Source organism: Melospiza melodia, chromosome Z (genome assembly GCF_035770615.1).
Source record: "Melospiza melodia melodia isolate bMelMel2 chromosome Z, bMelMel2.pri, whole genome shotgun sequence".
Lineage (NCBI taxonomy): Eukaryota > Metazoa > Chordata > Aves > Passeriformes > Passerellidae > Melospiza > Melospiza melodia.
Window position 1 is genome coordinate 66,467,048 of NC_086226.1, and position 25,804 is coordinate 66,492,851.

Genomic DNA, 25,804 nt, shown 5'->3' on the forward strand with positions numbered 1-25,804 from the left:
TAGAAATAGTATGTTTCTTGACTGTTCTAATGTTGGTGTCTGTTTAAATAGTATTTTAAAATGTTTTAAGAACAATTTGCATGCAATACCAGCTTAAGGGGTATTATGGAAGCTGTGCCAAATCCTGCTGATCATTTCTTTTACATGTAGTCTCACTGATAATTTTAGACACTTCACATAAAAATGCTAACTTTTCACTCTGTTATTGGAATGACATTCTGCTGAAAGAATTCTGTAACAAGACATTAAGTTTTAGTGTAATTGTATTAGTCTAAACTAAATTTAGGTAATTAAATACCTGTCCTGTGTGTCAAAAGGAGGGCATACTTAAACAACTAAAGGAGTATGTTTTAATGACTGGCAGTGATCTGTCAGAAGAACTTGTATGATTTTTCTGATCCATCTTTTAACTCCATTCTAGGGAAATACTTTATCTTGGAATGATACAAGCATCAGTAGGCATTAAAAGATTATTTTGGTAGTTTTGACTTAAAACCAACTTACAACTATTTCAATTTATGCATTCACCTGCTGTGTTACATCTCATTAGTCAGCATCATTGCACTTTGAGCTGAATATGAAATTAGAGTTCAATCAGAACAAATAAAATATATGGTCTCTGGCAGTCTTGCCATAATACTTTATCAGTTTTCTTCAATTTCCTGCAATGAAGAAATAGTCACTTTACTGCATAGGTTGTGCAAGGTAAAAATTTTGTTCCTTGACATCTAAGGAAGCCTGATGTAGTGATTTTACACAAAACCTTGAAATTCAGAAAATTAGATGTGGTTTTAATACACTTTTAGCCTTATTCAAGATCTTTATCTGCCAGTTTTTAGTGTTAATAATAATTTCTTGTTCCTAATTGCAATTACTTGGGTGTGGAGAGCAAGTATATTATTACACTTCCTTTCCTTTCATCATTAAAGTAGATTTCTCATTTTACCTTGATGATACAGTACTTAGTTTGCTTTCGTATAACATTTTGTTGTATTTGGTTATTTCCAGTTTCTGTGATTTTCTTTGCTTCCATTAGATTAAAATTACAGATAAATAAAGCAATTTTTTATGAAGTTAGTTTTAAAGTTAAGATAATGCAAATACCTTGAAATATCTTAGTGTCATATGTTTTTCTATTATCTATCTGCTTTCTAGTCAAGATTGAGAAAAAAAATATGTCAGGTACTGTTCAGGCACACATACTTCATCAAAATGAACTTTAAGTAGGAATGCTGGTTTTGCTATCAGGTTCATATGAGTTCTCACACAATGAAGACTTACCAGCAAGATTAATATCTTTTCGTTATTCTACATTCCCATCAAATGGTGCTGTAATTGTCTCGTTTATACTTTGACACAAAGGCTTTTATGGGAAACCAATACATTCTCTCTATATGCTGTGTGTGGCAGAGGCATATAAACACACATTGCCTGTTTGTAGTTTATACGGAAACACAGTGCCTGGCTTTTCTTAAAACACCGAATAATGTTTCTTCTACAAGTCATTCAAAAATAACTACAACAGAGTCCAAATTTCATGAAAGTTGTATTTTTACCTGCCACTGATTCTGAGCAAATGGAGCTCTCTAACTGATGCAGATGCTGCACAGAAGCAATACCAGGGTTTTAGCAGCTTTTTTCCTCTTCTTGAGGAGTATGATTTTCAAATGAACTCCCCATTTGTGAGAAGCTGTAATAGGTAGTTATATCATGCCTCAGTATTTCATAAGCTCTGGATAAATTTGGTCTACATAATAGCTCATTTTCAAGAGCAAAATACTGTCTTTTTCAGTGATGTATTAACTGCCAGTGTTCTGAAAACCATGTGACAGCTCATAAACAAATATAAATGCTAGTTTCTATGACAAAGCATCTTCGTATTCCTGTCCCTGGTGGGGAGATCGGAACTAGATAATCTGTAAGGTCCCTTTCAATAGAAACCATTCTATGATTATTGCATAATATTTGATCTTGGAATACTTTAAATTTCTTTATATCAAATTTTTTCTTTGGACTAGGATCGCCACTTAGTTTTGCTTTCTGCCACCATGGGGTATTACTGCCTTGATCCAGCTGTTTGGATTTGAAGTGTGGTTTTTTTTTTGAAACAATCCTCATGGCTGTTTCCAATTGTCATTCTTTCCTTCATTGTTAGCTGTGCACAGCATTCTCAAGAGATGGATGACCTGTTTAAGACTTCTGTACAGTCAGATTCTTGGGCCAGGTAAGACCAAGGCTGAAGTACAGTTTCCTGAAATACAGGACATGTGGATTCTTTTGCCATACAGATTCATTGAACTACTTGTTAAAATAGAACAGGCAGTGTGTTCAAGTCACAGAAAACTTATTAATGTCCCTGATATTGATAATCTTAGGAAATTCATTTTTACAGTATAATTTATTCAAAAGATAAGCTTATCAAGATAGGTTCTAAACTTATCAAGACAAACTTATCAAGTAGCATTGTGTTTTGTTTAAATATTCGAAGTGTAACTATTGGGTTACAGTTCAATTCTTCTGTCTTCAAAGAATTGTCTAATTCATCCTCAAGTAATTAATTTTCAAGATTTCCTGAAAATTTACTTTTTTGGTAAACTCTTTGAAAATCATGTTTAGTTGTTTTTTGGTTTTGGTTTGTTTGTTTGACTTTTTCCTCTTTTTTTAAATTATAGGATGTCGAATTTGGTAGCACAGATGCCAAACAAAGTGTTTTAAGACTGGAAATACAACAGAATTACTTTTCTTGTAATCTCCTTTATTCTGCTCTGGCAAATAGTGCCTAATAGATAAGGGTAAAAGTGTCTTAAAGAAACAAGAAAGGTATGTTGCTGAAATAATACTTCCTCTCATGGAGGCTTCTTTCTCTCAGTTAGACAGATGGGCACTGCCCACCTTCAGCTGAAAGTCATGATTCATCTATGAACAGCAAAGCTCATCCTACACAGAACCTCATAAATATATTAAAAAACTGTTAAAGACTACATGATTCAGCACTCTTTCAGATGAAAAATAGTCATGGACAATAATAAGCCTGTGAAAGTGAATTATATACTGTGTTCATTATAAAGGACATATCAAAATCTGCAAATTCAATTTTAAAAGCCCATAAATTGAATAAACCTTTCCAGGAATTCTTCTGTATGATTGACCAGTGATACAAATCATGTCTTTTAAACCCTTTTCATGTGGATAAACTGACTTGGCTTATCATGCAAGTAAAATAAAAGATGTCTAAAATTATTTTGAGCATTCATATTTACCCCAGGGCCTTAGATAAATAGCTTGTGACTGGTGTAATGGAAATTAGTTCTAGTAAAACAGCTATTAGTTCTAGTAAAAATATATTTTATACACTCTTATACGACAACAACTTTAATATTCTCTATTTTAAAATACATTATTGATAAGTTGCCAACAACACAAAAATTAGGATGGTCCCTAATTAGTTCTCAATTTGCTGTAAATATACTACTTGGCCAAGAAAACAAATGAGTGTAGAAAAATATCCATACTTAATTATTATCAAGGATAAGTTCAATGTTCAAGCTACTTTTTACCTCTTACTTCAAACGGAGAAAGTTGCAAGCTTAAATTAAAGCCATTTGCTTTATCTCCTGTTTACCTGAATTTCTTTAGTTACATGAAGTGGAGGACGTGTAAAAAGAAAATTGAATGTCTGTAGTCCCTCATTAAAATGAAGCTGAAACACTGCTTTTTAATTAGTGAATTCTGATGTATATAAAACTTATTTTATCTTGCCAGTCCACCAAGGACAACTGGCTAATTCTTAATCTCTTAGAATGCTTTGATAATTAACCTGTCATGGTGAAGTCTAGCATTGTGGAGCTATATTTCAAGATAGGTTCATGACATAATATGTCATTATATTGCGTGTTTACAAAATTAATTTACAGAGATATTAAACTGGTGAAACTTCATTTAAATATGTGGTTTCTAAACCATGGCATTCAATCAAGATTTTTAAAAGAAGCATTGAAATAAGTGCCAGATAAATTAGCACTTTATATTTGTGCCTCACTGCCCACTTACAATGCTCTTAATTAGGCACTGAATATGTATTTGGTAAGACAGTAACTGAAATAAACAACTAAAAAGTTATTTATTCTATTTTACATCCTTGAGATGGCAGTGCAAACAATCAGTGATTCCCTCTCAAGTGGTATAAGTTCAGCTATATGAGGAAATTTTTGCAGTGTCGAGAAACTGGGTCTTTTGAGATTTAGGCATTGCATGAAACAATTAGGTTTTAATTATTTCTTAAACTAGTGGTAAAATTATGTGAATAAAGCAATAAAAAAGCGAAAACATTTTCTCTGTTTCTTTTTTCTTGCATTATCTTTCCATGAAAATGAACAATTATGATTCCAGTCAAACCTAACATCATTAATATCCATTGGATTATCCTTTTTATGTTATAATTGTCCTTTCTTTTATCCTTTCTCACTTTGGTCAGTATTTTATTCTAGTCCCGAAGCATGTTACTACAAAACAGCAGAACTCGTCTATATCCTTTTTGTTTACAGAATCCCATTAAGAAAACAACTGCCAAAAAGATGTCAACTTAGAATACAAACAGCATCCTAAAATAATGTATTAAAATAATTTATGTTGTAAAATTGTGAAGCAGTCATATGGCTTTGTTTCCTTTTTAACACTTCTGAGGCAAATTTAGATAAGAGTTGAAATAAGCATATCTGCCAAGGAGAAAAAGTGGCCAGATTGACCTTCCAGTTTTCTAGCAGGTCGCTAAATAGAAATGAAACAGTAGAAATACAAAACTGAGGGATGGATAATGTTTGAAAAGTCTGAAGGTAAAATTATATGTAAGAACTTCTTAGAATGATTGACTGCCATGTGTTACAGCAGCTTGACCCTCAGGTTTTCTACTTAGGAATTATATGAAAACACAAATGAAATTATAAATGTTTCATATATATATATATATGTACATATAAAAATGAAATAGTTTTGCAAAGAGAAAAATTAAAAAATGCAATCCCATATTGTTTTAATTCCCTCTGAATCTCTTATTTTCTCACCAATTACTGCAAGTGATCTGCATGGTAGAAATCTGACTCTGCAGAAAACTATGCCTTCTTTCTTTGGATATGTTCTGAACAGCATGAGTTTTCCCCCACATTCATGTGCTTCCCCACAGATATTTGCATGGAATTTCTGATATTATCTATTTTCTTTATTTATTTCCACATTCTAATTGGCTCTGAGAATTGATGGAATTGAAGAGGCGCAAATTAAATCTAAATGCATAATTTAGTTAACTAACAAGTGTGGTGAGACTGGATGGGAAAGGGCAAGTAGGACTGAAAACGTGTTCTAAATCAGCACCAAGTTCAGTGTTTCCTGATTAAAATCTTTCATGGAGAAATATCTGGGTTGAATTTAAAAATTATACTGGAAGAATTGTATAAATTGCTTGAAGAAGATTGCAGTAGTAGTCTTGGATTTTCATTGCGCCTCCACTGATGTCCTGAGGAACTACACAGGAACTGTAGTAGTTTAGTGTCAAAATGGAATCTGAATAGTTAAAAAAAATTCTTTATAAGCTAAGAATTTCTGTCCAGTCTGTGTTCTAAAAATATTTTTATTAATATTTATTAATTAATAATTGTTATTAATTAACAATAATATTTATTAAGGTACATTTTACCAACAGTACCTTGTAGGTTTGTTGTTTTTTGGTTTTGTTTTTTTGTTTTTTTTTTTTTTAATTTTGTGTTATTGTATTATGTAAATGATTAAGATATTAGTTCATTAGCACTTTTGGATTGTTCTAGGAATATAATCTGATTTAAGTAATAAATCTAATAACAAGAAAACTAGACCAGTCATAGAAAAGTTACCTTATTTAGAAAGTAATCCAGAAAATAATGGGATGAATATCTGTTCAATATGAAAGCTGTGAGACACAAGATTAAATTTGAATTGTTCCTTATCATTTTGAACTTTTTATTCCCCAATGAATTTGCATGGAAATAGTGATACTTCAGATATATTAAAGGGAATAGTAGAAATTGAATCACACAAAGTTTTGGGTTGCAAGGGATCTTAGAGCTCATCTGATTCCAAAACCCCATCTTAGAATGTAATTCAGAAATAATGCCCAGGATTCACTATCATGGTTCTGTTTTCTAGCTCAAGAAAGCTGTTCTGTTGATTTTTTTCTTAAACCTTTTTATTTGGTTGATTAGGGTTTTTTGTTGTTGTTTGTTTGTTTGGGGTTGTTGTTGTTGTTTTGGGTTTTTTTTTGTTTTTTTTTTTTCTCTTTTTTTTTTGAGGATGGGAAGTTGTCTTTTTGAGTGCTGGAACCATAGTTAAGGGTGTGAGGAACCATAGTTAAGGGTGTGATATACTTACCCCATTCACTGACGTTTCAGCTGCAGTTTGGAGCTTCAAGCCAGAGTTACAGACCTTATTAATACACTAATTTTTCAGAAAAAAAAATTAAAAACTTAATCAAAAAACCCAAAACAAACAAAAAAAAAAACCGAAAAACCCAACCCCAAAACCCAACAAACTAAACCACAAAACAAACAAATTAACCAAGAAAAGCCAATAAACAAGGAAACAAATAACCCAAACCAAAAGAAAGGAACAGGCAAAAAAGAAAAAAATAACCTCTCCAAAAAAGCACCTTCAAGCATAAGTTATCTTTCCTATAATACACATACAGAAGTTCTAGTCTTCTTTGAAACATAACTCGACTTTCCTTCTCAGTTTCATTTTACAGTGAATGAGATTCAATTACTTCATTTTGCAGTATAGCTTCTAATGTTTTTAATAGTAGCTTTTAGTATTTCTGACTTCTGATGCATCTTACTAAAAGTAAAGAGAAATTTTTTAAAAGCTTAAGATTTCTTATGACTCCAAACGTAAAACCAAAAATCTTTCATTTTACTCTAGATTTCTGCTGAACTGCTTCCAAATACATTTTTCATTCTACCTTTAAATTTTGGACAATTACACTGTATGCCGTGGAATGCTGAAGAAAAATTTTTTAATTTTTCATTTTTATTGCTTTGTCTCTTGTCCTGTGTAAAGAAGTAGAAGGAAGATTGAGAATTTTTGTGTGTCTGAAAATACAGCTTTGAAACATTGATGGCATTGCAGTATATTGAAGCTATTAATAAAATCTTGCAGACTTTTGAGCCTTTCATGCTATTTCTTCCTTTTTCCCCTGAAGGTATAATATTTGAAATATTGATCCAAATTTTGAGGAAAGAACACCATATTTTCATTCTTCTTTGCAATACCAAGTAGATGCCAAGGTTAATATGTACTGATTTGTCATCTCCACTGAACACTAAGAGTTCAAGAAAACTTGTCTTGTAATTTTCTACTAAAATTCTCTGTTGAAATGAGAGCGGATACCATGAGACTATGCTATTGAAAATACCAACAATACATTAAAAATAGGTATGAAATCCAATAAGAATATATAACGGTTTTTGGAAGTACCAATCATCTCCATCACAGAAAACATCAAAACCCCATTGTGTCCAGAGGAAAAAAAAGTTTGAAATGGTCTTTAAACATTGCTTTTATGAATAAATACTGCTATCAATATTATATGTATCAATGTACTTTTTATATGTTTTCTTTTGGGATCTCTTGTTTTTTACTGATATTCACAGTATTGACATTCACAGGCAACTCATGAAGTTGTCACATTTGTAGAGATGCAAGATATGAAAATGTCAATTTGAAAATATGTACTATGCTTTTCAAGAATCTTTAAAATTCTGTTCTGTGTTAATTTTATTGGACTATTTAGTCTTAATTTTTCTTTCTTCACATAGTTTGTGATTTTTAGACACAACTAGTGTCTAATGACAACTAGTGAAAAAAATATTTCTGAGCTCAAAGTGAAATATTTTTGTGAAATTTTCTGAGCTAAAAGTGAAATGCTGGTATTGCCTTCCCTTTGAGTACTTACAGATCTTTTTTCTTGGATTGGGAGGAAATTTACATGAGTGAGGCTCTCCATAAGGATATAAAGAAATGTCTCTTTAGGTGTCTGCATAATTTAGTCTCTGAGTAGAATGAAAAAGACAGAATAAAATTGAAGATTGCAACCAAGAGTTTTTTCCAGATATGGGACTTAACCTAAGGAGAGTTTGTAATTTTACAAAAGAATTATGAGTTATTTCCTTGTGTTTTAAGAATAATACAAATAACTGTAGAGACTAAAATTATAGTGCAGTTGGTTTTACATGATTAATTTCACTGCTTATGTATTTTCTTTGTCCAGTTTCCTGTAGTATTTACTAGTAAAAAAGATGAGAATAATTTTTCCTCAAACTATGCTTATTTCAAAGATGTAATAGAAAATGAACATCACAATAAGTAAAATTATCCTGGATATGAACCCAGGTAAACTGAATTGTGTCATAATTTTGAGGAATATATGAGCTCTTAAAAAGTATTGTACATAATACAGCCTGGTCATCAGAGAAGAGATATTTAAAATTTCTCACAGTTTTGTTTGTGAAAATGCAATTGATTTTTGAAGCAGGAGCAAGAAGCACAACTGATTAATGTTCTATTTTCTCTTTCTATGGATTCCTGCCCCCAAGATTCAATTTAAGAAAAAAAAAAGAAAAAGAAAAAGGAAAAAAGAGGGTTTGGGTATTTCAAGTGTTTTAGATTTTATCTGGCTAGTTTTCATTCCTATAAGGCAAGAGTGAAATAATTTTTTTTCTTGCACTTGCTTTTTCCTTAAAATTATTTTACTTTATTCTCTGGACTTTGTTGGTCCTCTTCTCTGTACCAAGTATGCCCTTTCATTTCTTACACCAAGTAGCATACAACTTTCACTTGATTTAGTATTGCATTTTTACTAGGTTTGCCCAGCTCAGCAGTGAAGGAATTATATACGATGGAAAAGGAGGAATTCAATAATTTAATAGAAAAAGCAAGAGGAATTTTTTTTTTTTTCTGTAGATAATACAACGCATGGGAAGTCTTTGAAAAATCATCAAAGGATCAACATGACAATTTGGGTCTTTGACCTAGATATGGGAATGACCTTGGTGCTACTGTATGTTAAATGTAAATAGCTATTCCTATTTAAATTTAAAACAACAGTATCACAGGCTTTCTCAAGTATGATTTTTTAACATTTTCACAGTCTGAAATTGATGCTTTCTGAATCTGTAGATGACAAGAAGATGGCAAATTTTGCAGGTGTGCTGTGACTAGATTTCCACCTGTTTTCGAGAAATTGCTGGAAAAGGAGAATTTTGACATGGATGACTGAGGTGTACTACACTTAGTTAAGAAAAGCCAACTATACAAATACAAGTAATGGCCAATTCTTTTGACAAGAGCAATAGTGGATAATAAACTTGAAGATTAGTAGAAAAATTCTGAACAACAAGTAGAAAAATAACACACTAGTTATATAAGTAGTCTTTCTTTCCTCAACATACATAAAGGTTTCAGGGTGTGATGTGCTGGTTTGGGGAGATACACATTTAGGAACAGAGATTTAAGGAAAAACTGTAATGGTTTGCCAGGGGAGGTCATAGTATTCTTGACATTGGGTCTGAGCATAGCCAATCTCTCTTATATAGGGAAGAGAAAGGGACACACCTCCTTGAAAGTTTTTTCCCAGTCTAATAATTTTTTTTCGAATAATATCATCCTTAGAAACATGTTTTCTGTAATCTTAGAACCTGTTCTCCCACGATCCTTTCACAGAGGTTTTGTTTTCCCTTTCTTCATCTTTTTGTAATGTTAAACATCTTCTTTTTCACCAATGTTATATTTATGCCAAAGTTTTTTAAAGACTATGTTCCCATTGGAAGTGTTAAGTGCATTTGGTTGCATGACTGAAATGGTTTTGCAAGTCCCACACAGAATGGTAATAAAGTTCATAAAAAAAAATGGAAGTAGCACTTCATAATACTGAGAGGTCTTTTGTTCATATGTAGTATGAATGACTTTACCCTACCTCTATAGGGTACATCCTGACATATAGAGCAATGGATCACAGTTAGGAAGAATAAGATTAGGAGCCTTGCAGATGGTGGAGTATCTGCTTTATGGACAGAGATGTAATTATTTTTTCTTCAATTGTGGAGTAAAATTCAAACATTTTTCTGAAGAGAAAATAGATCTTAAGGTGAGAAAAGTGTAAACTTGCAGAGTTTCAAATGATTTTATTTTCCTAATTATTTCTTCCAATTTTTTTTTTTTTCAGAGGCAAACTTATGTGTTAGAGCTTTTTTAAGAGGAAGCTTTATCAGTAAAAAAGGCTGTTGCATCTCAAGACAAAGAAAGTAGACTCCCTGGAATTCAGATTGTTTTTCAAGGTTATCATGGGGTTCAAAGTCCTTGAAATAAAAATGAAAGCCTAGAGTTAGGTAGGGGACTTCATAATTTTAAAAGAAGGTTTGTAGTCTTATTAAGATCAGGGTAGCACTATATATGCAGAACAATGGTAGCTAATCCACAACTGTGTGACTTTTAAGGTATGCATATATTTAGATGAAGTATTGGTGCTTTTATATGAGTGGTAGTGGTAATTTGTCATCTAAATACTGAGATAGAAAAAGTACTAGAGCAAAAGCCAATTTTAGTTACTGTAATCATAACTTCCTTTGGGCATTTAATTCACCCAACTTATAAGAAACTTTCAAAAGAAGTTTCAGATGTGGAACAAGATTTACACTGCTGCCAGGTTCCATGTCTGCATATTCTCTGTTGAGACAAACGCCATACATGTTTTGTCATGATATCTTTTCTTTTGGAAACACTTGTTGGAATACACTCAAATTATTTCAAATCCTTGGCTAAAACTCTTTTTTGATATATATTTTTAGGAAAACGTAGTCTGACAGGACCCAAAGCTGAAGTTATCTTGGCTGACATTGTTTTTCATTGCAATTTTCAGTTGTAACTGTTAATCTTTTTCAAATGGAATCCTGTATCCAGAGGATAAGAAAAAAATGTGTTTTTTTCAAAATCTTTAAAGATATCTTTTGACCCCTTTTCATTGTCAGCTCTGATAGGTAACACTGATTCCTTCCCATCCACTTTCATATCTAAATTTATAGTTAAACCTTGTGTTATTGCTTTCATGGTAATGTTGCTTTAATCACACAGAGGCTTACTTTATATTACCTCATGGATTATTATTTAGTTTATCCTATATTTTTGTTTCTATTTTTTTTTCTTCCTCTGTGCTACATAGTATGAATTGCTGCCTTTTATGTTGCTACCTCTTTCTCTCTTGCTCTACTAGAATAAAGAAAATAATTACCTAGAGCCTTTCTATATCATAAAGTTGTACTAGAGATCTTCTTTTTTCATTTGACATGTACTTTATTTTTAAATAGCTTGCAGATTCACTTCAGTTGTTGAAGCCTATTCAATCAATGCTCAAAACATTTAAAAAAGTATTTCTATAAATGGGATGTAACTGTTGCAATCTACCTGGCCATCAGAAAAATATTATACTCAATATATGTGTTTTACCATGCAGATGTTGTTTGTCAAAACAAGCTTTTCTTGTGAATTACATCTACTTTTTTTTAAAACATCATGAATGACTCTCCATCATAATTTATATTTATAGTTAAACTGTAAGTGCTACCTGTTGCCAGTTTAAATACTAGACTTACCTAAAAACAAATAATATATTTGTTATTATTAAAAAAAAAAAAAAAAAGGAAGGGAATGTTTCTACTAAAAAGCTAAAGGACTACTTTAGAATACTTTTTTTTTATGACTGGATATCTTCACATCTAAAATTATTTTTGGTAGCCTCTATCTACACTATCCTCTATCTTCTTCTAGTGTAGAAGTGCTGTATGGATTAGATTAATTCAGCTCATTTTTTAGTAAGAAGGATTGGAGATTTTTTTTTCATTAAGCCTTTGAAATTGATGACACAGAAAGGAAAACTTGCAACTCTCCTTGAATAACTTTTACTCAAAATTGAAACTGCACCCCAAGATCTAAGATAATATAAAGGAACACCCGAAGAGTTTAGCTGCCTGTCTAATGCTAACAGCCCCAGTTTTTCTAATGAACATAGAAAGCAGGCTGAAATAATTTAAACTCACTTAAAAGGACTTTGAAATGTTCATATTCAATAAGAAAAAAGTTTCATTCTGTGCATTAGATGTACACCAAAATATACTGCTAGAAAGGTATAATGAATTGTAAGTCAAAGCTGTAAAACTATGTTGGTGTTTGATAGGCATAATGTTGTCTCTTAAAAGCATCAGAGGTCACAGTGTACATCCCCTGTGGACTTCAATTAGTGCAGCTTTCATGGGAATAGTTAAGTGTAAAGCTTGAATTTGAACTGGAAAAAAAATCTCTTCTGCCTGTTCAGCTGATGTGCTGTTGTTGCTGTCTGGGAGCCTTTCTGCACTTGCATGCTCCAGAGTGTCAGACATTATCCATTCTCAGTGGAACATTTTTAGCTTTTATCTCCAGTTCTCCTTTGAGACCTCTGGATGTTCCAGATAGAATCATGTTCTCTGAAACAAATTTACCTTTCTGATTTTGGAGACAGTCTGGCCATTCACCACAATAAGTATTACTGCACTTTCTTGGAAGTGTAAAATTCCCTTTATTTTATCAAATCTCATTTCCTGTGCTCTTCTGTTCACTTGTTTATTCCTTTTCCAGCTGTGTGTACAACTGTCCTTCTGCATCACAACCACATTGTGGATGTAGTTGGGTGACACACCTCAGCAATTTACAGGGTAGCTGCCCTGAAAGCCTTACCTTTGAGTATCAGAGTGAGCTGAGTGAGGTTAGGGAATTAGACAAAGATTGACCCTGCTCTTTCTGCAGTCAAGATGGGCTGCATTCTGGCAAGTTAGCTTTGAAAATTGTTTGCCCTGGGTTCTAATGTAAAGTAGTAAAGCAGAATATTACCAGGAAGTAAAGGACAGGAAGCAATAAGAAAGATATCTGTTTTAGCAAGCATACCTGTTGTTTGTTTCTCTGTTATCACTTAAGGCAAATGCTTGTTGCAATGTGTCTCTTAAGACCAGTCTCATATTTTGTTTTTATAGTCACAGTGAAATCTAAATGAAACAGATACATAGAGTATGTTACCTGTTCTGAAGGTAAAACAGCACATGATGGTTTTAGGGCTGGTTATAAGGAAGACTTTTTTTCTTGTTGTTTAAAGAGAGTATAGTCCTCCATGTACATGCTGCACTCCCCTGTGCACATTTTACATTGTGAAATTACTTCACTCCTGATAATCTGTAAATTTGAAAGTTATTGATGGGCATTTGAAAAAAAAAATTCTAGTTCATCAAACTTTATGGTTAGTTTTGTACTGTACAGGCCACATTTTACACAGGGTTTATGTTGCTCTTACTGTTACCAAGGGAATGGTAAAATATGTGTAGGTGTTAGACACCTTCTGCAGCAAAGCACAATGGTACAATAGTTACTTACAGTAGTAACTTAGGGAATATATCCCTAGAATTATAATCAGTGCCATTATGAATGTAAAACCCCTAAAATTTATGTATCTGTGTTGTACATCATGGATGTCAGTGTTGAAATGTTGTTTGTCCTGGGCTTTGTAAACAGTCATTTAAACTTGTGATGTATTAAGTCTAATGTACTCATTTCAAAACATCACCTCTTCATTGTATTGAGTAAGAGGAATGTTATCTACAGGACTTAAATTTCTATTTACAATGGTTTATCATTTTCCTTATTAATCAATATACCACACAGTAACATTATGTATATAACAGATTACTGATTCTTAGATTAAAGAAAAAAAAAATGAGGGGTAGTGTTGCTGAGAGATTCAAATTAGATGAGCACTGTTCATTATTTGTTAAAATGCTAGTCTTTCCAACCTCTGTACCTTTTCTACATTTTAAAGGAGTATTTTAAGGAGGTGAGCATTATTCTTCAATAAATCCTGGAGACAGGGAGCACTGGAATCCTCCTTTGTGTTTAGAACCACCATTTAATGAATGAGGGAATTGGGCTTCCTTCCTGATTGGACACTTTTGGAAGCTGCAGTTTATCCTGAGTTGTACTTCCCTCTTAGGAGAAGACTCTGCCCTCTTTCCTGTCAAAGACTCTTTCCTCTGCATCTGAAAAATGCACAGAATTAATTTTTGATGACTGCACTACAACACCTAAAATTGTCATTTTGATCAGTCAGCTGACTCAACTTGATTTTGCTGATAGTGCATGCTAAAGGCCACATATGCCATACTTAAGCTTTAAAGATCTTCTCCCCATGGCAGTAGCAAGGAAGGAATAGTTAGCCAGGACTGTCCAACCACCTCACCAGGGAGCAAGACAGTGGCCTGACAGCCGCAGTCCTGGGCAGTGGGTATTTTCTCATGGATGGCAACAAGTAGTCAAATCCTGATAGCAAGTCATAATCTCAAAGTCCTTACACTAGTTTCTTTATCATTCCTGAAAGGAAATAAAGTATATATCTGAAATGCATATATTTATAAAATAAGATATGTCTCTCAAATGCATAAGAGATTTTGAATCTCTGTAAAATATTTTAGACTATGGTAGGGAAGGCAGCACCTCCCCGGAGCTCTCTTATTCATGTTTTGACAGATGATGAAATATTTGAATAAGAAGAAAGTTGTGAAATCCTAATATGTATTTTGCTAGTCTGATTTACATGCTGTCATGTCAGTAAGCCAGTGATTGCTGAATCTCATTTCTAAATAGGAAACATGACTGTGAGTATTACTTACAAGATCCTAAGGTACAAGAGAAAACTTATATGTGTATGTGTGTAAGATAACTCATGCTCACATGCACAGTTGTGCCTAACCTGGCATAGTTTATTATTTAAAAAGATGTGATATTGGGTTGAACGTACATGTAGAAAAAACTGTCTCAGAATATTTTTTTACCTTTGAACAAGCTAAAATGTTATCCTGCAGCTAATACGTAGCTTCCACCTACTCTGGACAAAGGATCACAAGTCCTTTCTTTGCTTTGGGAATCCAACCAATAACTAGAATATAAAGTTGTAGTTTAGTAGGGTTTTTCTGCTATTATCAGATTCTAGGAGTAACTTTTTAAAGTAAAATTCAGCATTAATTTCTGTCTGAATTATGGTCACTCATAAACTAGGAACAAAGATACATTATAATGATGAAAAAAATTATTTCCTCATAAATTAGGATAATATTTATAATGACAATATTTATATAGCTGTCAGGGAGCAAAGTGTATGTTTTGAAATTTGAATGTTTCAAACAAAGGATTACACAAAACTTTTAGGGTCTGCGCATTATAATATTTGGGACTCATGCTGAGATCTGTTACTTGATTAGACCAAAGAATATAGCTTAAAGAATAAAATTTCTCAGAAGGTACTTTGGCATACTGAAACCACTATCTGGCAAGCACAAGGTGGAGAAGGATTTAGCAACATGTGAATGTCATTTGTTGTTTCATTCCTCTGACTAATTAAAAATCTGATTAAATATCAATCAATATTAGAACTTCATAAAGAGATAATTCAGAAACACTATAAAATTACTTCTTTTTTTATGTAAGCAAAACCTTTTCTGATGTTCTTCAACAGCCTGTATACATGAAATTGAAGTATAATTGTTTAATTTTTTTTTGTCCTTTTGGTAGTCTTATGAAAACACATATGTATAGGCTACTAAATAAATAATATATTTCAATTTTTGTCTCTTTGAAACTGAATTGCAGGCAGGAAATCTTTACATTTATAGCTGAAATTTGGAATGTATTCCAGAATGTATGTGCCTGATGTCTTTATTTCTCTTTCTTACTTCCCCTGCAATACATTTCTTTTGTGGCTTTGACATTACATGGTTGATTTTGCTTCAGATTCTGGTGGTCATGGGATGACTGCAGAAACAACACAGTAAATTGCCATGCATAAGGGAGGAAGGATACACATAAAGTCAAGAGAATTTTGTAATGGTTTTTAAAGCAGAGTCTACAAAACGTGAATCCTGAGCTGCTATCTTTTTCTCAGTTCTGCCTGAGAAATGTATGAGAGTCTGCATGTACACAACACATTACTACTTGAAATATAACTGTTGTCTGTCTGCATATAGATGGACTCAAAATACAATTTTTGGTCATAACCTTCAAAAGATAACTATATTTTTTCCTTGATGATACTGCCATTTCATGAATTCTTTATTTAGGTAATTAAAACAGTGAAAGTATGGTGGCTTCACCTAATGCAGTTTTAGTACTGAAAATTTTATGATGCTCGCTTCTGCAAAATTTGTAATTACAATTCTGGTCCTTAAAAGGGGACAGTTGTTTAGCTCTCATGGTAAATATGCCATGTACAACTGGCTGGCTTCTTCAGTACTCAAGTGAAAATCATAGCATGGCAGTGTTAAATTTATCTGGATGGGTAACTACGTGCAATGGTGTGGTGGCCTGACATAGGCTGGCCACTAGACCCCCGACCTCCTGAGGCAAGGTGAGAAAATTAAAAAACTTGTAGGTTGAAATGAGAACAGGAAGATCCCTTAATTATTATTGTCATGGACAAAGCAGACAAAGCAGCTTAGGGAAAATTAATGTAATTTGTTGCCAGTTAAAATATATTTCAATATTGAGAAGCAAAGACAAAATTTAAAACCCACCTCCTCCCACTGCTCCACTCCTTTTACCCACAGTCCCCTCTACTCCTCATTCCCAAATCATCTGCCTGCTCCCCAGCAACATCCTGAGCAGCAGGGGGGGACAGGTAATCAGTGCTGTGGTCAGTACATAACAGATCTTCCTTGCTGCTCCCTCCTTCTCACCCTATTGCCCTGCTCCAGTGTGAGGTTCCTCCTATGGACTTTTGGCAGTCACCTCCTCCACCGTATTATTCACCAAGCTCTCATATGGGCTGCAGGCAATTTCCACTCTGGGAACCTAGAGAGACAGAGGAGGAAGGACCATGGTTAGAGGGACCACAAAAAAAAGGGGAAACAGAGCACTTCTGTAAACTATTAAAGATATAAGTGATATTTAGGCACTGAAACCAAATACATTTTAATAAATACTAAGTCTAATAACTGGAGAAATGGAAGTTAATTGATATTCCTTTTGCCAATCCAGATGGTGAATGAAATGTTTCAAAACATTTTGCTTTTTTTATTTCTTTGTTATTTTTTTATGGCTCAGATAAAAAAGAGAGGGAATTACTTGCTGTTGAAGAAAATCAATGACTAAATGTGGAGCTTGAAATGTGGAGTTACATTCTCAGATGTGATAAATTCACTTTCATCTGCTGAGAAAAGTTTTATGGTTGATTTCTATACTTGAGCTGATGCTTTTACATCCAGAGTGACACTATGGAATTAAATGAGGTTGTACCAGTGAAAAGGTAAAAAGTATTTTCTAAAACTCTTTAGAGTAAATAACCTTCTTGTCCTCTACTGTGCTTGATAAATTCAACATCTTCTCTGATTTCTCAGCTCCCTAATTTTTTTCTGGAAATTCAGCAATCTTCAGGTCTCTGTTTTGAGACCCCTGAACATTCCTGCTTCTTTGTTTCAAGGAACATGTTGAATTGCGATCAAATTTAACTCTATGCTTGTATAAAATGCATAGTCTTTCTTCAACTTAAAGTAATGATGTATATGCAACTTTGGAAACTTTTACTTAGACCTGACATGTGCACAGTTGAGAAAAAATACTTTAAAAGAAACAGAAAAGATAGTGAAATTCAATTATTAATCTACTTTCCCTATGCTTCCTTGTCTTTTTTTTTCCCTCCTTTACAAAAAGCAGATAAATTGCATTCATCTGGGAGATGTACCAGTTGATCTTTGGCAAATATTACTGACATTATGTTACCAAAATTCCCCTAGGACGTGCAAAAGTTGCTTTAATCATCACTTGTAATGAACATAACTTCAGTTTAAACGGGATGCTATCTGTCAAAATATCCTTGACCTGGTTACTTTTTATTTTTATTTTTATTTTTATTTTTTTTAATTTTTTCATTGTTTGCTCTTGATTTTGCTGAGGAAATGTCACCTTTCAACTTACTGCTGAGAATATAAGAGTTAATTTGATTTTGAATTTGACATCAACATTATCTCCAATAGCTGTTAATGGCCAGGCTTTTCAGAGAGAAACACTGTGCAGGCTTTGTTAGGACATATGTTTTATTGTTTTAGAATCATAGAATTGCCTTCAGACATTTAAGCTGAATTTTGATTATAGTGCAGATAGAATGCCACATAAGTAGTAATGTCACATGAGTGACACCTTCTTTAGTAACTGGAGATGCCTGAAAAGGTCAGATTAATTTTTTGCTTATGGTGGCAATATTAACTTTTCATTTACTGCTAAAATCCTCAAACACTACCCAAAATGACAATCAAAACCATCATATACATTTTAAAAGTCAACTTGGAATGAAAATGGTCATCTGGAAACTGGGAGTTCAAACATTAGGAATATAGTAATCCAACACTAAAGGAAAAGGTGAAAATTAAAGTTTAAATATACCATTAGATGCTTCCCTGCATATTGTTCATGTATTCATTTCCTTAAATGAGTGAGGTTCTGCACATCAATAAATTGCAGAGAGTCAGTTCTAAGATATATACACAGATGACTGAAATAATCAAAGAAATTGAATTGTATAACATTCATAAAGAAAGAGACTTTATGTTCACTTCTTAATCACTTTATATCACCGAAGGGGTATTCGGGACAGACAAAGGTGATACAGAGACTCCATCATCAGAAGGTATGAAAAAAGTACTTTATTATTAGAAATCTACAGTTCTTATAGAAACAATGGTGGATTTAAGACTTGGTTGGTTTTAGGAATCTTCACTCATTGGTCAAGAAGGGGCAACTCCCTCTTGTAAATGTCTTTGAAAAACAGAGATTGTCAGCTAGGTGCAGAGATTGAGAGATTCTCTGAGCTTTCTCACAGCTTCTCACACCTTCTTAAGAAAATTTTAAGAGAGCTATGTCTCTCTCTGTTCAGATAATATGTGATTACCACAGCTTTATTCAAGAAAAAATGTGATCTTTATTCTGTAGTGTCCATTTGAATTGGAGTGCTTTCCTTAGCTCCTGCTGTAAGCTACATGTTAGAAAATACATTAATTTGCTAAGGCTGACTGAATATTACTTACAGAGGTTGTGGTTGGTCCATCATTGCAGTTTGGAAAGACAGACTGAGCAAATATCTTGTGATGGATTCTGAATTACATACATAGCTGATCTTGCCTTGAGGTAAAGGTGAGGTATCTTGCTGTGGTACATTCTGAGCTTCTGTGGTTATATTATATTCATGAGTTACTTTCAAATTACAACAGCAACAAAAGGCAGTGTGCGCAGAAGAGTAGGCAAAACGAAATACCTGAATTATTGTACTGTGGAACAGTGAATGTGGCGTATCTGTCTTCCAATTATACTGGTTGTGTCAACACTTCCTTTCCTTTCCTTTCCATGGCAAAGCAAATAGTGCTTATCTTGCTTTTGTTGGGTTTTTTCTTATAGTATGATTAAAATATGTATGTACTATGTTTTCTAATTCAGTGTAGCAATTAAGAAACAAAGAAAAAAGTATACAGTGATTTCAAGCAATTAATTCCCAAGTTAAAAATTCTGGTTAAGGTGTTGCTCAGCTAAACCTCTAACTAAAGGAAAATGTGGAAGTATTTGTTTAAAGGATTGTCTCAGAGGTGTCTAAAGAGCATTAGGTGCTGCCTTCTAGGAACTGAATATTTTTTGTGCACAGAACAGGGCAATCAGAAGCAGGCAGCACACCGGTGCTGCATAACCCTTTTCTGCACATTTTGCAGCTGACATGGCAAATAATACAGCATAAGAGCATAATTGTTTTCTATTAGAGAGAAGTTATAAATTTTCAGGTGCAAATCACAGTGAATGTATTTGAAGAAAAGCGCAGCACTACGAATTTAATTTTATGTCTTTTCATAGGTGCATCCTGAATATAGTCCAGAAAAATCTCAGTTTCTTTCTGGTGTTAGGATTTGCTAGTGTGAATTGGACACCTCCTATCATTCAGTGAATAACTGAGTGATTATGCAAAGAAAATCCATTAACGGTAAAAACTCAAGGGTGGCTTTCTGCCTAATGAATAATTTGTTCTTAGTAGTGAAGGACACAATGTGTTTTGTGTGTAGCGCAACAGCATAATAGGGTCCTGTCTTTATTAGACAAAACTGCACATGACGGACTGCAAAATAAAGATGAAAGAAAAAAATGTGATAATATATAGGATATGATTGGGATAGTCATATTAGCCCTCACATGCATATGTTTCTGCAGATATATTTGTGAATGAAAGCGAAATTGAAGACATATGAAGTAGTTCCACTATTTCTTTTCCTTCCTAACATGACTATTGATTACTTCAGGTTCCTAGGCTCTATTTAGTAAAGCGTACTCTTAGGAGTAAGCTTCTCTTTTTTCAAGTGATCCACTTCTGGAAGAGAAGCACAGAAATAAAATCATTTTGCGGCACACCTTATTGACACTCACAGCTGTGAAAAGACTCTCATAAATGCTGCACAGAATTGGAAGCAGAGGCATAAGAAAGGGAAGGACTAATAATTTCTTATGCACTAAACTCTGATGATATGCTGATAATAATTTTGCAGTACTAAGATTACTTTGCTGGTATAATTTAGATATTAATAGCTGTATAATATTTTTCTTAATAAATATTCAATTCTCAATTCTAAATATCAATTCTCAATAATTCTTTATTGTTATTGCAATTCAGAGTTCTGAGCAACTTAAACTGGCTCTTTATTTCTAGCTGTGCACAAGAGGAACCATTTATTGGGGAACTTCTCTTTTTTTGATGGCATTTAGTTTCTATTTCTCAAATTATTTTGTAATTTTGAATATTTAATATAATTTTGAGTATTTTAATATGATTAAACATACTAGCTAAAATAAAAATTGAGAAATATTTATTGCATGAAGATATGAGAAGAAGACCATGTTTATTCTTCTTTGGACAGTTTCTACAAAAGAATTTCTTTACTGCTCTTTTGGCACTGTTTTCTTTACATTTTATGGATTTATTACCCAGGACACATGTTTAAAGGAGATAAAGGGAAATATTTTTTGTAAATTACATTATAATAAGGCTAGGCTACTCTGTCTGCGGTGAATAAATTTTCATGGTATAAGATGCCTATCTGTTAAAGAAAAAAGCAATAGTTTTTCTGTCTCTACAGTTCCCTCTTCTTGGGAAGCAGCATGAGGTTAGTAACAGAACAAACATCTACAATTTTGACATATTTATGCAGGTGTACTGTATCCAAATTATGAGGTTTAAACAAAGGTAGCAACTTCTTTAATACACTTTCCTATTATTCAGCAGGTCAATGACTGCTGTTTATTTTTATGGTCTCCCTTTTATAGATGTGAAAGAGGCTATGTTCCAGTGCACACCTGGTGTTCAGTATATCCTTGGCATATCTTGACATATCTAGCAACTAATGAAGTAATTATACAAATGTCTTGAATGTTTTCTGAGACCTGAATATTTTACGTGAAACTCTCACAGTTCACAGTACATTTTAAAGGGAGGATAGAGTGGTTTTGATGATAGAAATGATGTTAAGTCATCTACTTGGTTTAAGACAGAAACCGTACATTTGCATTTGTACATCTGATTGTGTGTCATTCCCCTCTGTAATATACTAGTCCTGAATACATAGTCTTTGTTAATGCTTTCACAGTGGTATTATGGAATCACAGAGAGGCTAATGTTAGAGACTCCCATGCAAATCAGCTGTTCCAAGTTCCTGGATCAGAACATGCTAAACTAGAGCAAGTTGTCCAGGCTCTGTCCAGGTCAATATTGACTGACTCCAAGGTTGGGAGAGTACAGACTCTGAGCAACCTGTTCAGTGTTCAGTCAGTCTCATACTAGAGAAGTATTTTATTTGTATTGAGTTTCTGCATTTCAGTCTGTGCCTGTTGCCTTCTGTTCTGTCACTGAATTTGCTAGCTGTCTGGAGATCTTAGCTCTGTCTTCTTGATCCCTTCCCATTTAGTATTTTTCCATATAGCTGAGATTGCTGTCTAAGAGTTCTCCAGTAAGAACAGTCCCAGTTCTCTTAGTTTCTCCTCCTTGGTCTTTATTGTCTTTGTGTCTCTACACTATACTCATTTCAGAATGTCCATATGTCTCCTGAAGATAAGAGTCCAGGACCCAACACTCCAGGAGTACCTTACCAGGGCTGGTTAGAGGGGAAGGATCACATCCTTATACCTGCTGACAGCACTTCTAATGGAGCACAGGAGACTGTCAGAAGGCACACTGCTGGTTAATGCTCAACTTATGGTCCAGCAGGGTCTTCAGATCCTTGTCGGTAGACCTGCTGTCCAGACAGCTACATCAACTATTTCTTGGTGTCATTCTTTCCCAGGCAGAGGTCTTTGAACTTCCCACCCTTAATTTCATAACCCATCACTTTCCCACTGACTCTCACCAGAAGTGTGGCGACCTGTGATGATTTGACCTATCAATCAACTCCTGCCTGTTTTCTATTTCTCAGCAGATATGCTGAGAGTGCAATTTGCCCATCATCCAGGCCATTAATGAAAATGTTGAATGGTGTTGTTCTCAAAATACACTCCCAGAGGTCAGCAGTAAAGAATGACCTGCACCTAGACTTTCTGCAACTGATTGAGTGTGGGTTTTTTAATTGCACTCCAAAATTTCTTAATTTATATCTTGGTTTCACCCAAGAAATACAGCTGTGCTTGGGATAACACTACTATTAGGACTTGAAATATTGCTCATACTTGAACCACATCTGAGTTACGCCATAAAAAGTTTGTATTTGGAAGACTGCATATGATGGAAAATTTATAATAGCAAAAATTGGTAACATTAAACCAACTAGAATTAGAAATTAAAGATGGTCATATACAAGGAAATAGTTTCTTTATAAAAACTTCATTGGAAAGAAGCACCTATAAAAAGGCAAGGTACAATAAGGGTTATGTTTTGACACTGAGAAGGTCTTCTCTAGATCTCTTTAAAATATCAAGGTTCATTTCATTCCTGAGCTGAGTCAAATTGACTTTGACATATAGTTCAAAGAAGGTTAAAACATTTTTACATTCCATTAAATTTTGGTATAATAGAGGTGTTCAAGGTGAGCTTTTCATATTGGTCTGTTGCAATTCAACTAGACACAGAACTTAGCAGTTTAAGAGTGATTATAATTACTGGAAATACGAAAATTGTATCCATGTACTATTCCCAAAATGAAAGCCTTTCTTTTTAAGTGATCACCTTTGATGAATAAATCTGCTTTGTTAAGACTGCTATGCTTTTTGAAATGTAAGAGTACTGAAAATGAATACCATAAGCAGTGTGTTAAAATGTCTCTTTATTCTGTTTTGCAATGGAAATTGTTCTATAAGACAAGTGATAAAAACTACTGTCATTACATTTCCGTACACCAATCAAGTAATGTAATCAGCATTTAGGTTTAAGAAGTGCATGTGGAAAATTATCCTTTTTTTGTAGAAAACAAGTCTTGAATATTTCCAAAAGTACTTTGATCCTTTCCTAATGTCCTCAGTATACTGGCTGAATATGAGGTTTCTTGGCTGAAAATCCAATTTTGACCATGGACTATGGAAGTCTACACTCCAGATCTGATTTTGGCCATTTCTCTCTACAGAATATATATAATTTTCTTTCATCATTCTACCTCTATAGTTCAAATATGTAATGATTTTTATGATGCGTTTTATTTTTTAGGATAAATTTACATTTTACAATATAGGTTATGTATAAAATTATTTTTTAACAGTATTTCAAAGAGATGAACAGAATTTTATTCTTCTGTGATCTTGCAACAGATAACCTTCATACTTGGAGACGAAAAGCTAGGTGATCTCTTACAGCATATATAGCCAGAAGACATCTTTTGGAAAGCAATAGTAGAGCCAAAACTTATCTGGAAATATTTATTTGTTGCTTAATATTTAAGGATCTTCTGTGGGTTTGTTTGGTTTTAGGTCACTTTTGGAGAATTTTTTGGTTTTTGTTTCTTGTTTTTGGTTAGTTTTAGTTTGGTTTGAGGTTCTTTCTTGTTTAGCATTTTTTCTTTTTTTTTTTTTTAAATAACCTATTTTGACATACATATTAATTTTGACTATTATTTTCTTGTTTGCAAATAGGTTGTTGGAGACTAAGAAAACAAAATGGTAATATTTGTTCAGTTCTTCAGTGTTCATGATGTCAAAAATATTTATTTGCTGGATTTTGTTTATTTTTATGAAGCATATAAGCAAATAAAAATTCTGAGAAGAAATGTATTTAAATAAAAGTTTAAAAACTTTTAAATTTCCGTACAATTGATTCTTTTTTTTTTTTCTGTAGAATTGTCACTTTAAACCTTAAAATACAGACTTTTATGCTTACATATGGCTGCCAATGTGTTCTTTGCTATATTTTTCTCCATTTCTTCTTTTCTAAAATATTTGTATGTTTTTTTGTTTGTTTTTTTTTTTTTTTTTTTTTACTGAGGTAGCATTAGAAGCATTGGAATAGTCTACATGATGATGCTATGAATTTACAGTGACAGCAGCAGACTATAGAATCTCTGGTTCATTCTAGGAAATGGTGCTAACTAGTGGTCCTGAGTCTGTAAGGTGTTGAATACCTGCCGAACTTGCTGTCAGGAATAGTTATATTTATCATTTCTTCACGATTCCATTTACTTCTTCTCCCACCCCCAAAATGCTCTTAAAATGAGACTGCTATGAAATTTACCAAGTGAATATTTTCAGACTGCCTAGGTCAATTCTGCCTAAGTCTTTTATTATTGGAGCCTTGAGGGCCAGGGCATGACTAGAAGCAGCAGCTGAAAGACAGCTGTTTTTCGTAGTTGCATCTGGTGATATCAACTCCAGAAAGATACTGAAAAAGGTGAAAGAAGGTTATTGCTAATGTGAACATCCAGATTCTGGTGTTTTTCTATACACTTTTGAGTGTGAAGACTACATTCCACTGCCAAGAAAATTAGCATAATATTAGTTCAGGGACTTGTATGCAATTCAGCTCTTATGAAAAATGAAATAAAGCTGCCTTTTTAGGAAGATAAAACTTGATCATTCAATATGGGTTTTGGAAGCAGATATGGGAATAGATGGTTTTAGCTAAAAGGTTTCTTGTGAAGATTTTAACAGTATTTTTTTGAGATAGAATAATAGAACAGAATCATAAAATGTTGAGATAAAATGAGATTAAATTAGATTACATTAGATTAGATCAGAAAATACCTCCAAGATCATCAAATCCAACCACCATATCAATTAAACAATAAGACTAAGTGCCACATCCAATCATTTATTGAATACTTTCAGGCACAGTGTTTCAGGATAGACTCCACCACCTTCCTGGGCGTCCTCTTCCAATGCTTGACCATCCCTTCAGTGAAGAAATCCTTCCTGATGTCTAACCTGAAGCACCCCTGGTGCAGTTTGAGGCCATTTCCCTGTGTCCTGTCTCTGGTTTCCTGGGAGCAAAGGCCAGCCCACCTGGCTACAACCTCCTCTGAGATGGTTGCAGGGAGCAGTAAAGGCCCCTCAGTCTCCTTTTTGCCAGGCTAAAGAATGCCAGTTCCCTTAGTTGTTTCTTATATCACTTATTCCCTGGCCTTTTCACCATCTCTGTTGCCTTTCTCTGGACTTTCTCCAGCGCCTCAATGTCCTTCTTGAACTGAGGGGACCAGAACTGGACACAGAACTTGAGGTTCTGTCTCACCAG

At 33.6% G+C, this 25,804-nt stretch overlaps 1 protein-coding gene across 3 annotated transcripts in view; it reads left to right on the top strand.

Annotated features, from left to right (window-relative positions):
* The window catches only part of LINGO2 (leucine rich repeat and Ig domain containing 2), a 473,266-nt gene that overhangs the window by 28,958 nt on the left and 418,504 nt on the right, over positions 1 to 25,804 (top strand). The window lies entirely within an intron of this gene.